Genomic DNA, 17,724 nt, shown 5'->3' with positions numbered 1-17,724 from the left:
TCTGAGAAAGTGACATAAAGAAGATTTGGAATACATTATTTGCAAGAGTAAAATATATCCATCAATGGAAATTGTACCAGCCTAAAGTACGACTGATTCTTCAGGCTCTATATACTGTTTCCTCTGTTGGGAAAGGAATTCAGTGCAGAAACCCAAATAAGCATAATATGTCTTTCTTATTTCTACTGCTATAGAAAACACATTAAACCCCAGAAAGAAGCAAGACAGTAGGCAGGACTGTTATTTGGAAGCAAGGTTACAATACCCCATGAAACTTTATCAATTATGTTTATATTGGGGTGAAAAAATTGCATCATCTTCATGAATTCCTGCATTATTTAACCTTGGGGATGAACACATATTCTGGATGTCATTAGACTACATGAAAATGTTCAATGAGTATGGAAAATTGATGCTGTAACGATAAACGGCACACTTACTGAAAGTAAAACTAAGTATTTATTGTAGAAATTACTCACAAGAGACCAAACAAGTAACGCAGATGAGCTGAGTAGTTTTCCACCGCCGAACTGGAAGCCGACAGCCGGAAAAAGAGACCAAGACTTCCATTGTTCAGTCATTTATACCTTCCCCCATAACGCCCCTACCCATGCCCAACAGTGGGCCTGGCTAGTGACGTAGTTCACCTCCTACATCCGTATACATCTTTATTCATGCCTAAAGTGCCTAAAGTTAGTGGTGTGGTAAACTGCTCTTTTATTACCTCATCCATATGTGACTCTAGTAAGTCACATGGTTAATGGCGGCATTGTTTTCCACCTACAATTCCCCTTTTAGTCTAAAAAGTATATTTAAACTTAAAACAACTAACTCATGTCAATGATCAAAATGTATCAAACATCTATCCCATCTAAACCTAAACTTATCTGAAACACCCAAATCTGAACACCTCCTTCCAATCCCAACTCTAAAATAATTGAAAACTAACACTAACAGGTGTAAACTATCCTATAATATCAATAGTAGGGAGAGGGGGCATGGAATTCTCAAAACTACTTTCTGCTGAAATGGGACGATGATAATCTCATTGAGACCTGTGAGAAGAAAAATGTTAGTGTAACAAAATCTCAGTAGATCAGACAGTCTCTGTATGGCAGGAGATGCTTGATTGAAGTTCCTGACTGGGGTTCTAGTCTTGATTGAAGCTCTCATCTGAAGCTCTGGCCAGATTGTAGAAGACGTGCTGTTTCAGTTCCTTGGTTCAGAGTTGTGTAGAGTGATGTAGTTTCAAGCCAGTTTCAGGATAGTGCTTGTTAGGTGGAGGCAATTATGTGGGGCAGTTCAGATGCCTCCAGTCGAATCAGGTGAAGTCAAGGAAGTGGATCCTCACTCTCTTTCTGAAGCAGTTGAAGATTGCTGTCAGGAAAACCCTTCTCTGGAAAACTCAAACATTAATGTTAACAAAGAAATATTTTAACTTTTATATGTATGCATACCAGAAGAGGTGACAATAGGGGAGAGGGGGGGCCTGGGAAATAGAGAGGGGGAGAAGTGGAACAGAGAGTAGCACATGGAGGAACAGGAAGGTCGACTGGGGGGGTAGGATGGGGGAAGAGGGAATCATAGGTTAGAAGACAGATCAGGCATTACTGTGACCTCTAGTGATCTAAACAGATGACACCAATTGGCAAGCTAAGCTATAGTGTAGAGACCACCTCGAATGCCTATTCCTGATAGTGAACTTGATGTCTATAACCATCCTGGAGCCTTCATCCAGTGACTCATGGAAGCAGAGGCAAACACCCACAGTTAAATACTGAACAGAACCCAAGGAACCCAGAGACAGAGAGAGAGGAGCGAAGAGCAAATTGGCAAAGGATGGGCTGGCAAAACCAGCAGAGACAGCTGATCCAAACAGGGGAGAGCTCTTGGACCCCAGACCGACAGCTGGGAGGCCAGCATGGGACCGATCCAGACCCCTTGAATGTGAGAGTCAATTAGGAATCCTGGGCTACTTATGGGGTCCTGAGCAGTGGATCAGTGTTTATTCCTCGAATACTAACAGACATCATGTGTCCATAACACAAAGAGGGTTGCTCTCTCTGCCTGGACCCTTCGGGAAGTGTCTGGACCCTACCCTGAATGAAATGATAGACTCTAGATATCCCCTATGCGGAAGGAATTGGCAATAGGGTGGGAGGATTGGGGGGGGATGGTGGAGGTGGTGCAGGAGGAGGGGAGGGAGAGGGAACTGGATTGACATGTAAAATCAGCTATTTAAAATTAAAATTAAAAAAATCTTAAAACAAAGAAATATTTTAACTTTTATATGTATGCATACTGGAAGTGGTGACACATAGGGAAGTGGTGATGCATAGGGAAGATGGTAAACATGAAGGAAATTAGACTTTTCAGAAAAAGAAATCCACAGATAACAGTCCCTAATTTTATTTTCTTCTGTCTTATATCAATGGCTCTTTGATATAATACAGAAATTCTGAATTTTATTTAAATAATATGCTTGAAAATAGAGTAGGAGAGCCAATGCAACTCCAAAGCCAGCTTCAGTTAAATGAATGGGGACTGAAGTATATAAAGAAACAAAGATAAAAGGGTACTATGAAAAATAATATAGAGAGATTTAGACTTTGATACCACACAGTGAGTTATTGTTCGTTTGATGGGCCTCAGGGTATCTGTTCATTCTTCTTCAGGAATCCATATGTCTAGTATTCTTTGCTGAGTTTACCTGTGAAGACAAAAAACAAAACACTTCTCTTTCCTTTTATGAGGTCACTTTACCCATGGTAGAATATGATTTTGTAGATGATCTATTATCTTTCCTCCTCCTGAGATGTTTTTTCTTCTGATAGAATCCTAATTTTTATGGAACCCAAAGTTTTTCTTCTCCTGTGGAAACAAAAGCAAAACCCATCCCCCAACGTAACATATATCCTGGTTTCCAGACTGAGGTCATAACATCCTTAAAATACACTGGTTGGTTCAGTTCAGAATTCTTCTCTGTAGTCCAATGTCTAAAATGTCATTAATCACCGTATTATTTACTTTAACTGGTAACTTGGGTCTATGATATTGTATAGAAGTTTGCCAAAATGTACATTTTGTATTTCCTCCTGATATAATTGATTCATCCTCTGGAGCTAATGTATTATCTAGTGCCGTATTATTTACAATGGGCAGTGGATCTTCTAATTGTCCTGGGAGAGGCTATCCTCCACTGTCATTGGGAATGACTGGGTAATCTTTCTTTTTGGGGCCTGCTTGAGGTCCCGATTCCCATTTCCCGGCTGTAAAGATCTACGTTGTCTATCTGTAGTTGCCCAGCATTCATTGGTCCAATATCCTCCCTTTCCACACATCCTGCAGAGACCAGGAGACTGAGGCCTTCTGTTCGATGCATTCCTGGTAAAAGCATTATTTCTAGGAATGCATTGCCTAGAGTTCCTACTCAGATGTCCTATTTTACCACAGTTAATGCACGTGGCATCTTTATGTCTGTTAAAATGTTTGGTGATTGCCTCCCCTACCCAGGCATCATGGGTAGGGTATTTGTCATCCTGGTGTCTCCTCAAGCCTGTAGAAATAGCTTCACCGACCCAAGCTCCCATATCCTGACTTTTACATTCCAGGTTCGCTGTATATAGGACCCATTCCTCCAATGGCACTGATCTTATTTTTAATGGCCAAATTACCTGCCTGCATTGTGGATTTGTGTTCTCATATGCCAAAGATTCTATAAGAAGTCGCCTAAATTCTGGATTTGCTACTTGTACTTCTATTGCTCTGGATAATCTCTCTAAAAATTCAGTGAACCTTTCCCTTGGAGCCTGTACCACCTTGGTATAGGGTTGCATTATCTCTCCTGTTTCACAAACCTTATCTAAGGCATTCAAAGCAGCTGTACGGCATAAAGACAACATGTACTCATCATATGCCGACTGAACCTGCGTGTCAGCGTAAGCACCCTCCCCAAGAATCTTGTCTCGTGGTACTTCATGACCGTTCTTTAATTCCTGAATCTCTAAGGCTTTCACCTCTTGCCTCCATAAAGCTCTCCATTGAATTTGACAAGAATTTTCGAGCACTGCCGAGGCTAATTGGGCCCAGTCTTTTGGTGTTACTTTATTTAAAGTGGCCCATGAGGTTAGGAGCTCTCTGAAATAGGGAGAATGAAGACCATACGAACCAATGGCCTCCTTTATTCCCTTTAGGTCCTTCATCTGATTAGGTTCCCATTGATAAGCAATGGTACCATTTGAGTGCTTTTTCGTTGCTGGTTTTTCTGTTACAGATACTGGGAAAACTATAGGTGAACACATAGCAACCTTGGGGAGATCTTTCTGGCATTTGAGAGGTGTTGGGACACTCCTGTCCTGACCTGTTGCCTGTATGTCTGATTCTTAAGTATCAGATTGGATGTCTTCTAAAACCTGCAGTCGATTCATCATTGTTTCTCTGAGCTCTTGAAGTTCTTGGGACAAATAATTTTCTAAGGACATCATGGAATCTTTCATTTTTTTGCATTCATCATTTACACGTGATTCCAAATATTTAATATTATCATCCTTAGAAATTATCTCAATAGCATGTAAACTGCCTTCCAGAAATGACATTCTATCAGCTAGTTTGTCATTGCTGTCAGACATGGAACAAATCTTTTCTGTTAGCATTTCAATCTTATGTTCTAGTCTTTGTAGTTTGCTAGTGAAATCATCAAATATGGAAAAGTTTTGTTGGTTAAACGTTTCAACATTATGTTCCACTTTTTCTGTTCTGTCTGTTGAACACATTTTTCCTGAAAGTAATTCAATTTTGTGTTCCATCTCCTTAAACCTGTTTGTCAGACCTACATTATCATTTTTAATATCCTGAATATTTTCTACCAAATCTTCCTTACTATCCTGCAAGGATTTTTGCATTTCCTGAATTCTTTGACTAGGAGGTCAAAACTCTCCTGAGATGACCGTATGACCTGTATAAGTTTCACCCTATTTTTAAGCCATTACTTTAGCAAAATTATATTGATTATAAAACTAATAATCACCATCGTGTGTAGGAAGTACCTTTCAGGTAGATCCTCAATCCTTTCTAAAATCCCATCCATACTAAAAACAAGAAAATTTTTAACATCCTGCATTGTAATGTTAGTTGTTGACATTGTATAAAGCAGTTAAGTTTGTTACCAGTGGAGTTTAATTCAGGCTGAAATAGCAGGCTGCCAGCAGGTAGAAGGTTATGGTTCCCGGCTGCAGGAATCGTGCCTTGCCAAGCGAAGTGGTGGGGAACTTAGCAAAAGGAGAATCCACGTGTGCCTGGTCAGGCCGAGGAGCAGCCGCTTTTCTGGGCGCCTGGATCCGGATTCTGAAACTTCTGACACCAAATGATTCTATAAACAATTTACTTACTGAAAGTAAAACTAAGTATTTATTGTAGAAATTACTCATAAGAGACCAAACAAGTAACGCAGATGAGCCGAGTAGTTTTCCGCCGCCGAACTGGAAGCTGAAAGCCAGAAAAAGAGACCAAGACTTCCATTGTTCAGTCTTTTATACCTTCCCCCGTAACGCCCCCTAGCAATGCCCAACAGTGGGCCTGGCTAGTGACGTAGTTCACCGCCTACATCCGTATACGTTTTTATTCATTCCTAAAGTGGGTGTGGTTAGCGGAGTGGTAAACTGCTCTTTTATTACCTCATCCGTATGTGCCTCTAGTAAGTCACATGGTTAATGGCGGTATTGTTTTCCACCTACAGAAAATGGAGTAAGATCCTCAAGTCCAAATTGTCAGATAGATGCTATATCTATGTTCACTATCTCTTTTCACTTCTTCCATCTATAATTTTGTTTGTATATCTCCTAATTTTGGTCTTGCTTTTAACTATTGGTTCTCAACCTGTGGGTTATGATCTTTTGGGGGGCCACATATCAGATATCCTGTATATGAGATATTTGTATTATATCAGTATCAACTTTATAATTAAAAGTAGTAATTAAATAATTTTATATTTGAGATCACCACAGCATGATGAACTGTAATAACGGGTTGCAGCATTGGGAAGACTGAGAAACACAAAGTATCAGTTTCATTATATTTTTTGTTCCATTGTCTCATTTCCTCCAAGAAACACAAAGCTTTCTAATTTCAGAGTAGGAAGTGTTTTATTTATGTATTCACTCACTTATGAATTCCATGAATCATAATAGCATGTTAAACAACATGAAAATGGTACAGACTACTTGTAGAGACTACCAAATATACCTAATTTCAGTAATTATAGAAGTTTTCCAAATAGAGAAGGTTGGCTTGGATGAAGTCCTTCAAATCAACGAAAGTTCAAATGAGAGAGACCAAGCATATACTGACATGTTGTTGCATTTTTGACAAAATTTGAAATACATTAGATTTTAGTAGGTAGCAAGAAGACAGTTCAATAATTTTTCAGTTTTCACCATTTCATGAAAAATACCACCATATTGATATTTTATCAAGTGGAAACTTTTCATGTCATGTATTCTTCCTGCATATTAAAATGCTAATTTCCATATACTTTATTTTATTATGACATTTTCCTTAAGGACACACTCATGTATAGCAGGTCAATGGCTTAAAACAAGAAAATAATTTTTTTTTAAAATGAACTGGTTCTAGTGCCTGGGGACTGCCTGGGGACTACCACTGAGCCTCATCTCTTGGTGGGAGCCTAGGCACCCCAGTTTCCTGGTCTTATTTAACCAATGGACCAGTGCCTGAGAACCACTAGTGAGCCTTCCCTCCCAGCAGGAGCCTACTCACCCCAATTTCCTGGTTTTCTTCTCCACCATGGGACCAGGCAATTCGGGGTCTCTTTGTGTGCTCTTTGTTCCAGTGCCTGGAGACTTCCACTGAGTCACATCTTCCTGTGGGAGCCTACATAGCCCAGATTCCAGGTCTTCTTCTCCACCCACAGGACCAGGATTGGGACCAGCAAGAGGAGAACTACCAGAATATTGGACTTGCTTGCACCCACAGAAGAGGAACTCTGGATTCCTAACCACCAGTCAAGGAAGATGCTCTTTCTGCACCAACAAGAAGAAGGGAGTGGAAGGAGACAATACAAAAACCTACTCAGCAACAGAAAAACAAATATGACACCTCCAAATTCTAGAGAATCCACACCAGCAAGACTCCAACATTACAATGCAAATGAAGCAGAAGAGAATGACCTTAAAAATAACTTCATGAAAATGATAGAGGCCCTCCAAAAGGATATGGGAAAATCCCTGAAAGAAGTGGAAGAAAAAAACAAGGCAAAAATGCAAGAAATGGAAGAAAAAGCAAATCAAAAAATGCAGCAAATGGAGGAAAAGACAAAGCAAAATTGGAAGAAACGATTCAAACATTGCAAGGGTTGTAAACTGAAAAAGAGACAATAAAAAACAATCTGAAGGAAGGCTGGAAATAGAAAAGCTGGACAAATGGTCAGGTACTACAGATGCAAGCATAACCAACAGAATACAAGAGATGGAAGAGAGAATCTCAGGGGTTGAAGATACACTAGGAGAAATTGATTCATCAACCAAAGAAAATCTCTAGACCAACAAATCCCTAACACAAAGACAGAATCTTAACAAAGTAGCAAAGGAACTAATAGAAGTTATGACCCAATTGGGAATAACAGATACCTATAGAGCACCCAATCCAAATAAAAAAGAATATACCTTCTCCTTAGCACCACATGGAACCTTCTCAAAAATTAATCACATACCAAACCTCAACAGGTACAAAAAAAACTGGAATAACTCCATGCATCTTATCAGACCATCATTCGTTAAATTTAGAATTCAACAACAACAGAAATTGCAGAAAACTTACAAACACATGGAAATTGAATAATGCACAATTATACCATCCCTTGTTCAAAGAAGAAATTAAAAAAGAAATTAAAGATTTCCTAGAATTCAATGATAATGAAGTCACAACATACCCAAAACTGTTGGACACTTTGAAAGCAGTGCTACGAGGGAAGTTCATAGCAATAAGTGCCTACATGAAGAAATGGGAGAATAGTTACACAAGAAAATTAACAGCACAGCTAAAAGCTCTCGAACACAAAGAAGCAAATTCACCCAGGAGGAGTAGATGCCAAGAAATAATCAAACTGAGGGCTGAAATTAATAAAGTAGAAACTAGGAAAACAATACAAAAAAATTAATGCAACGAATAATTGGCCCTTTGAGAAAATCAACAAGATAGACAGACCTTTTTCCAAACTTACCAAATGGCAGGATGTGAACATGCAAATTAAGAAAATCAGAAACAAAAAGGGGGACATAACATGAGAAAATGAGGAAATCCAGAGAATCATCAGATCATACTTTGAACACCTGTACTCCACAAAATTCGAAAATTTAAAGGAAATGTACAATTTTCTGGATAGCTACCACTAGCCAAAATTAAATCAAGAACAGATAAGCAATTTAAATAGACCTATAACCCCTATGGAAATAGAAGCAGTCATCAAAAGTCTCCCAACCAAAATATGCCCAGGTCCAGATGGCCTCAGTGAAGAATTCTTCCAGAAATTAAAAAATTAGCTTATACCAATTCTTCTCAAAAAATTCCATGCAATAGAAGCAGGAAGGGTCTTTGCCAAACTTTTTTTTACAAGGCTTATATAACCTTGATACCCAACTCACACAAAGACACAACTTACAACTAAGAAAGAGAAATTCAGACCAATATCCCTCTTGAACACTGATGCAAATATACTCAATAAAGTACTGGCAAACGAAATCCAAGAACACATCGAAACAATCATTTACCATGATCAAGTAAGTTTCAAACCAGTGATGCAGCAATGGTTCAAGACATGAAAATCCATCAATGTAATCCACCATATAAACAAGATGACAAAAAATCACATGATCATCTCACTTTGACACAATCCAACACCCCTTTATGATAAAGGACTTGGAGAGATCCAGGATAACAGGAGCATACCTAAACATAAAAAAGTTACATACAACAAACCAACAGCCAAAATCAAACTAAATATATGAAAACACAACGTGCTCCCACTAAAATCAGGAACAAGACAAGGCTGTCCACTTTCTCCATATCTTTTCTATACTCTACTTGAAGTTCTAGCCAGAGCAATTACGACAACAAAAGAAGATCAAGGGGAAACAAATTGGAAAGGAAAAAGGCAAACTTTCACTATTTGAAGATGATATGATAGTTTATATAAGTGATCCAAAAAACTCTACCAGGGAATTCCTTAACCTGATAAATACTTTCAGGAAAGTGGCAGGATACAAGATCAACTCAAGAAAATCAGTAGCCCTAGTGTATACAGACGGTAAAAGGGCTGAGAAAGAAATCAGAGAAACATCGCTCTTTACAATAGTCACAAACAATATGTAATACCTTGGGGTAATGCTAACCAAAAAGTGAAAGACCTGTATTGCAAGAAGTTTGAGTCTGTAAAGAAAGAAATTAAAGAAGACATCAAAAATGGAAATCTCCTATTCTCTTGGATAGGTAGGATCAATGTATTAAAAATGGCAATCCTTCCAAAATCAATCTACAGATTCAATGCAATCCATATTAAAATATCAGCACAATTCTTCACAGACCTTGAAGGAACAATAATAACTTTGTATGAAAAAGATTCTTGATAGCCAAAACAACCTTATTAAATGAAGCAACATCTGGAGGCATCACCATCCCTGACTTCAAGCTCTGTTATACGGACAAAATATTGTCACTGTTTCCTCTCTTGATAGCTGTTCTGTTATATATAATTTGACTATGTTAAAGTTAAGACCTTTCTTTTTATATAGACAGAAAAGAGTAGATGATGGGTAAGTCCTGGGAATATGTCAAAAAAGCACTTTTGGCCAATAGGAAAGCAAGATAAGTGGGACTAGGAGTAAAGGATTATTCTGGGAAGGAGAAAAACAGGGAGTCTTGGTGTAGCTGCCATATGAATAAGAGGTCCGGACCCTTTTCTCTGGTAAGAGAATTACTTAGATTAACAATTATGCGTTAAGTACTTAAGTCAGAGCTAGCCAGTAGGAAACCAAGTAAATGGCCAACAGCTTAATAATTAATACAGTGTCTTGTGTGTTATTTGGGGACTGCAACACGGCAGAGCCCAGGCAACTGGTGGGAAAAAAACTAAAGTGTCTGGCAAGGAAAAGACTTCACCCTACAGTATTGGCACAAAAATAGACAGGGAGACCAATGGAGTCAAATTGAAAACTATGATATTAAACCATATATATGTGAACATCTGAACTTTGACAAAGAAGCTAAAAATATATAATGGAAAAAAGAAAGCATCTTCAACAAATGGTGTTGGCATAACTGGATGATGGCATGTAAAAGAATGCAGATAAATTCATGTTTATTGCCATGCATAAAACTTAAGTCCAAATGGATCAAAGTCCTCAACATATATCCAGCCACACTGAACCTCTTAGAAGAGAAAGTGGGTAGTTCCCTTGAACAAATTGTTACAGAAAACTGTTTCCTGAACATAACACCAGTAGCACAGACACTGAGTTCAACAATTAATACATGGGACATCCTGAAACCGAGAAGCTTCTGTAAGGCAAAGGACACAGTCAACAAGACAGACTATGGACACCACCATGGAGAGCCTCACCCTCCCTGGGAAAGAAGGGGATGATGGGGGGTGGGGTTGGTGGGCATGCGTGGGAGGATGGGAGGGAAAGGGAGAGGGACCTTGGATTGACATGTGAAGCAACCTTGTTTCTAATTTAAATTTAAATTAAAAAATAATAACAGAGAGTACTGATGAGCAAAGGAATCAATAACAGCCTGGTGAAACACAGAGAAGCAGCTGACCTAAACCCAGAGAGGCAGCTGATGACTGGGAGTCCAGCTTGGGACTGATCCAGACATACAACCCCATACCTGGGTGTCATAGAAGAGGCCCCGGAAATTTATGGGACTTTTGATAGTAGATCAGTATTTATTTCTGGCATACAAATGGACTCTGGGAGCCCATTCTATATGGAGGGATGCTCTCTCATTCTAGACACATGCGGGAGGAACTAGTCCTGCCCAAGATTGTATAACAGAATCTGAAAATCCCTTAATGGAAGGGCTTACCCTCCTTGGGGAGTGGAAGGGAGAGGGAGTGGTATGGGGGGTTGGGAGAAACGGGGGTTTGGGTGACAAAGGGAGGGAAAAGGAACTGTGAGTAATATGTGTAAAAAGTTAATATATATATACATATATATATAATAACAAGGTTAAAATGACAAAAAGAAATTGTGATTTAATAGTCTTCCCCTATTATTTAATTAACATATTTTAGAGTTATACTACATGAATTTGTTGTTAAATGAAGCTTCTTAAAGGAACATGCATGGTGCCAATTTATTCATTATTAAATTAAATTAAATTAAGTTTATTGTAGTAGAGTCTAATGAAAAGTTTATTATCAGTATCTGTCATTTCAAGATATAATTGAATGGAAATCAATATAAGAGTGTGGATAATTGCTAATTATTCCTAAAATAATATGATCATTCATGAAGAAAACCTTCCCCAATAGTTAGCAATTGAATCACAGAAACTATCTAATTTCTTAGGAAGAAGAAAATAGTGTCTATGCCTGCTCCTTTGGGAAGGTTATGACAGCAGCCTAAGAGTAGCTGGAACTGGTATTAATTTGAGTTTAGATACATGAAGTATCTAAGCAATAAACTGATTAGAGCACACAGAGACAAAAATCACAGTGTGCTGACACTTGGTAAAGTTTCTGCTGATCTGTATGCTCTGACAAGCTCAGAATGCAACATATATCAGGAAAGTACTCATTTAAAGTCAAAGGGTGATGCCCAATCCTTTGAAATGAGTTTATCTTGATACGTCTAAAATTATACATATTAATGTTAATTAATTATATACAAAACATGAGATTTCTGCACTTCAGTTAGGAGGATTTCTGGGAAGAAGCAAATTTCAAATTAATAAAATGAAGTGAGCATCATTATTTTCAAGGATTTCATGTATTTTACAGAAATGTATTGGGTTGATATTTTTGTTGTCTTAAATAATGAAATATATTGTAGAAAAATACAGAAAATACATAAATAGTATCTGAATTGTTTGTTTTACTTCTTGCAGAATCTTTGTACACTGAGAAGATGTATCTTTGGCAAGGCAGGTTCTGACCTAATTAATTAAAGTGCTGAATGTCCAATGACTGGATAAGAAGTTGGTAGGTGGGATTTCCGGGCATAGGGAGGATTTCGGGAAGAAAAAGGCAGAGTTTCCAGCAAGACACAGATAGGAGACATGGAAGAAGAAGGATGGATGGTACATGGCAGAACGCTGATTAATGAAAATGGGTTAATCTATGTTTTAAGAGCTAGTGGAACTAGCTTAAGCTATGGCCAATGTTTCATAACTACTAATTAGCTTCTGTGTCATTATTTGTGAAAAATCAACTACATTTATTAAAATGAATATCAAGTGATAGTAACCAACTTTTATGGATTCTTCCTAGTTTTCATGAGTTTATGCCTGTTTTCACCAGGAAAACCTCATGTCTAATTGCAGTCCCAGCTGGAAAATATATCTCACTACTATTGTTTAGTCAGAAGGAAACTGAGTTTTTTGTATCAGCCTCACTATCTCTCTCCTTTCTCTCTTCTCTCCACATGTCTATCAACATACTGATACATGCATTTATATTAATTATGCTATATACTGACAATCTTTAAATTTTTGCCCAATACTAGTAAGAGAAGAAAAATCAAGAGGAAAATTTTATGTAAGTGAAAGCAATTGATAAAAATAATAATGACTGTATTTGGATAAAACCTGTGTTAATACTTTCAATGGGATGAAATAAACACTTCTAACAAATAGGAGTTCTGAGCTTCTTAAGACTTATGTAGATCACATAAGTACTTTGTGGAAAGTCCCTTTACTGACCTCCACCAGCATAAATTCTTATACCTAAAGTACATTTTATTTTTATATACATTTCTATTTTATTTAGGAAAAATATAACTGCTACACCAAGAAAACTGTTTGATGATAGGAAGTAAAATACAAAGAATCAATTATTGCAGTGTTTCTGAATATCTAGGAACTTCATCATTGCTTTCTTCTGTAAAATTTATCACTTTTCATTTAAATTCTAAGTCTTAAGAAATCTATCCTTCACTGGCCACTGTAAACAATTACACATATTTAAAGACCATAACTGAAATGTCAATATCCATGAGAGCAAGCAAGACACATTGCACAGATCAATATCCTTGAAGCATAACAGAAATTGATGGCACAAACACTAGTGTTTATCCCTTTGTGTTTTTAAGTAATGTGGTGAGTGGAAATACAGACTAAGTTGGGTAGAAAATTGCTACAAGAAAATGACCTCCTCCTTGATGATAAGGCATTGATGAGTACCTTATATGCCATCCTAGAACCTTCATCCAGTGACTGATGGAAGCAGAGACAGATATCTACAGCTGAACACTGAACTGAACTCCTGGCACCTAGTGACAGAGATGGAGGAGTGATGAGCAAAAGGGTCAAGACCATGATGTTGAAACCCACAAAGACAGCTGACTGGATAATTAAGAGCTCTTGAGTCCCAGATTGATGGCTGAGAGGCCAACAGGGGACTGGTACAGACTCCATGAATGTAGTGTCAGTGAGGAGGCCACAGAAATCACTGGGGCCTTGGGTATTAGATCAGTGTTTACCATGGTGTATGAATGGTCTTTGGGAGTCCATTCCAAATAGAGGAACACATGGGGAAGGGCGTAGGTCCTGCCCTGGATGAAATGACAGATATTGGAGATCCCCCCAAGGAGGGCCTCACTCTCCCTGGAGAATGATGTGGGGATTGGTTTGGGGGCTGGGGGAGCTGGGGGAGGGACAAGGGAGGAGGGGTGGGAGAAGGAACTGGGATTGACATGTGAAGCATTCATATTTCAAATTTAAATAAAAACATATATTGAGAAAAAACAAAAAAAGAAAATGACCTAGATGTTTTAAGAAGTTACAGGAAAAGTTGAGGGTGGTTAGCTATGTAGCTAAAATTTTAAGATAACCTTCATTTAACTCATGCTTTCTAGAGTGCAGAAGATAGTTGCATATCTCATAAGATCTTTCAATAATGTTTCAAGGGAATCTAGGAATACAGCAGACATATCTCAACAAAATTAAAGCAATATACATGAACCACACTGCCAACATCAAGGTAAATAAGAGAAACATAAACAAAACATTCCCAATAAAATAAGTAATATAACAGCTGTGTCAGAGTTCTCTGTTCCTATTCAATATAGTACTTGAAGTCTTAATTAGAACAATATGACAAGCAATGGAGATGACCTGACTACAAATGTGCAAAGAGAAGTCCAATTATCTTTATTTCAGATGATATGATTCTGTATAAAAGGCCTGAAAGACTCCACCAGAAAACTGATACAGATGACAAATTCATTTAGCAAAGAAACAGGATACAAAATGATCATACAAAATTCAGTTACCCTCCAATATACAAATAACATGCTTGCTAAGAATTAAATGAAGGAAACTAGCCCATTCACAATAGTTTTGAAGAAAAGAGAGACTGAGATAAATCTAAGGAAATGAAAGACATTGTAATTAAGACTTTAATAAACTGAAGCAATATTGAAGAAGACACCACAAGATAGAAGGTCTTTCCACGTACCAAATTATTTTTGAATCAAGGTCTCTTCTTGAAACTGGGGCTCAATGTTGTGTCTATGTAGACTAAGGAAGGAGTTCCTTAGATATGCCTATATCTGCTTTCCCAGGAGGAAGATTATAGACAGTCACCTGTGACTTTTATTATTGGCGGTTTGAAGTCAAGTCTGCCTTCTTACTTTAATGACTTGGCCTTATTGCTAAACACTTCTGACCATATTATTTGGAATCTCAAAGGAGATACTGCATGAGGGAGTTTTCCTATGATACTTGAAGATGCATAGGATAGAATGATGTTATTTTGTGCTACTTTTCTATAAGGACTTTTGTAGAATAAGCAGTCAGTGTTTGGGGACTCTGTCTATAATATTAAAAAAGTAAAGATTAAATAGAAAAAATATTAAAGGTTTAAAGAAAAATTCATTTTTTAATTCTTCTGGAAAAATACATACAAAAGAGCATGAACAGATTATTTTGTTTTGTTACAAATTTATTCATGAGAAAGTTAGCATCTGCAGAGACATGTTCATGCTACAGAGGGAAATAGCTTATGTCAGATGTCTCACAGTTCTAAAAGGCTGTGATTGCAGAATGAAGGTATAGGAACCAGTGTTGGTTCCAGTTCAGTAGTGGATTTTGCATGATTTTTGATAATTTAACTGAATTGCATCTCAAGGCAAAGCTAATTATAATAGTGTTGAGATGATTAACAGGATCATCACTTGATTCATGGCAAACTTCCTCATTAGGTGTTAGTGAGGGAGATAGTGAAAGGCTGATTTTTGTATAAATATGGCTATGGAAATATATATATGTATATATATAGTTCAAATATTATAAAGTTATAATAATAAAAGTAGAATTAAATCTTAAAAATACTACTACAATTTTAAGATAGTAATTTTAAGATTAAAGTTGAATACTAACCTTTCAATAGATCATCAATGTGTAGCTGATTTGAAACATTCTTTACCAGAAACAGACATTGGTAGGATTACACAGTCTGAGATTTTATAGAGATAAAGCAATTGACTATGAACATCAGAATAAATCTTTAAAATCCAAACTGAAACATTTCCATTACTATAACTATTACTAATTTAAAAATTAATTATTACTTTTCACTAATATATTGCTACACCCATATGTATGCTCTTGTTTTAGCCCTTTTCTTTCCCTGTCAACTAGACTACACTTCTTATCCACAACTTCCTGAGCCTTGTTGTTACTCCTCTTCTCTAACAACAAGTCTGCTGTCTGTACTTACTTTGCAGCATTTGACTACACAGAGTTCAGAATTCCTTTATGCCTAACCAACCAAATTTTCAAATCATCCCGCATCTCTTTCCTGTGTGTGTGTATGCTTTTTCATGATCATAAAATATATTACATTTGTATTTGCTGTGCGTAAGTGAAATACATACCTTGATTATGCTAGACCATTGGTACTGGCAATTTATATCAGTTACACTGCCCTATTCATGTCTCAAAGTTCAATTTCAAAGAAAAATGCTCTCTATCTGCAAAGCACATCTAATATTAAATATCAGTGCTCTAAATACAATTTACCTTATTACCATTTGCTGCAAAGCATCTGCAATAAAGGCAAAAGCAAGTTATTCTAGCTGTGCTGTACCTAATGACACATGGAGAACATGGTCAAAGTGTAGCCAAGAGCTTCTGCTTTCTCTTATCCATACTCATTTAGACATGCTCCAGTGCCAGCCTCTGCTTTCATTCAACCTGCTCTCCATGTGTCTTTTTATCTATCCTTTTTAATGTTTTTTAAATTTCAATTTATATTCCAAACACAGCTCTCCCTCTCACACCTCCTCTTCTCTCCTATCCCCAGCAAACTACCAGTCCATTCTTCTCAAGGGTAAGGGTTCCAATGAAGAGACAATTTGGTTTGGAACAAACAGTTGGGGCAGGGCCAGTCCTCTCTCCAATGTGTTTAGAGGGAGTATGGCTCCCCACCATGGGGAGTGGGCTCTACATATCTCTTAAATATCCCTAAATCTAACAACCTTTGAGATTGTGATGACTCAAAGAGTATGGATGAGCATTCCCATCTAATTTACACTGTGAAAAATGTGAGGCAATTAGTCATTTTGTTAGACAGAATATTATAATGATTAAATATTTCATCATGGTTGTTGAGTTAGAGTTCCTGTCTTGAGACTTATCTTAATTTTGAACATGAGAGATGAAATTAAAACACTGAGAAGCAATCTACTGTTTATTATTATACAGCTACTTCATAAGGGAACATGCATTTGGGCATAAAGTACATCCCTTTTCTCCTAAGAAATTGTAATTGTTCTTTTATAGAAATGTTAGCACTCAGAGGCAGAAGTAGGAAGATCTCAGAGTTCTAGGCCAGCCTGCTCTACAGAATAAGTTCCAGGACAGTCATAGCTATTACATATAGAAATCCTGTCTCAAAAATCCAAAAAAGGGAAAGAAATAAATTTAGGCACAGTTAATTTTTTGTTTTGCTTTCTATGAACCTGAATATCCATTATATAGATTATACATTATCAGCCCCAGTGTAATGCATCTCTTCACAAGTTTGGCATACTATACCATTTCCTACTTCAAAACATGGTGTGGGGTATAGAGCATGTATGAATGAAAACTAAAAGCTAGCATAAGAATTGGATGTTAAAATAGGTGTAAGATATATTAATCTAGGAAAAGGCAACTGAACATAACACCAATAACACAGACACTGAAATCAACAATAAATAGATGGGGCCTTCTGAAACTGAGAAGCTTCTGTAAGGTAAAGGACAATGGGGAAGTTCTGTGTATATGTCAATAAAGCACTGTTGGCCAATAGGGAAGCAAAATAGGTGGGACTAGAAGTTGAGGAGGACTCTGGGAAGGAGAAACACAGGGAGGCATATGTAGCCTCCAGAGACGTAAGATGTATGGACCCTTTTCTCAGGTAAGAGAAATACTTAGATTAGCAATTATGGGTTAAATACTTAAACCAGAGATAGCCAGTAAGAATCCAAGTCAACGGCTAACAGC

This window comes from Mesocricetus auratus, unplaced genomic scaffold, assembly GCF_017639785.1.
Source record: "Mesocricetus auratus isolate SY011 unplaced genomic scaffold, BCM_Maur_2.0 Super-Scaffold_6730, whole genome shotgun sequence".
Lineage (NCBI taxonomy): Eukaryota > Metazoa > Chordata > Mammalia > Rodentia > Cricetidae > Mesocricetus > Mesocricetus auratus.
This window is presented reverse-complemented; position numbering follows the sequence as displayed.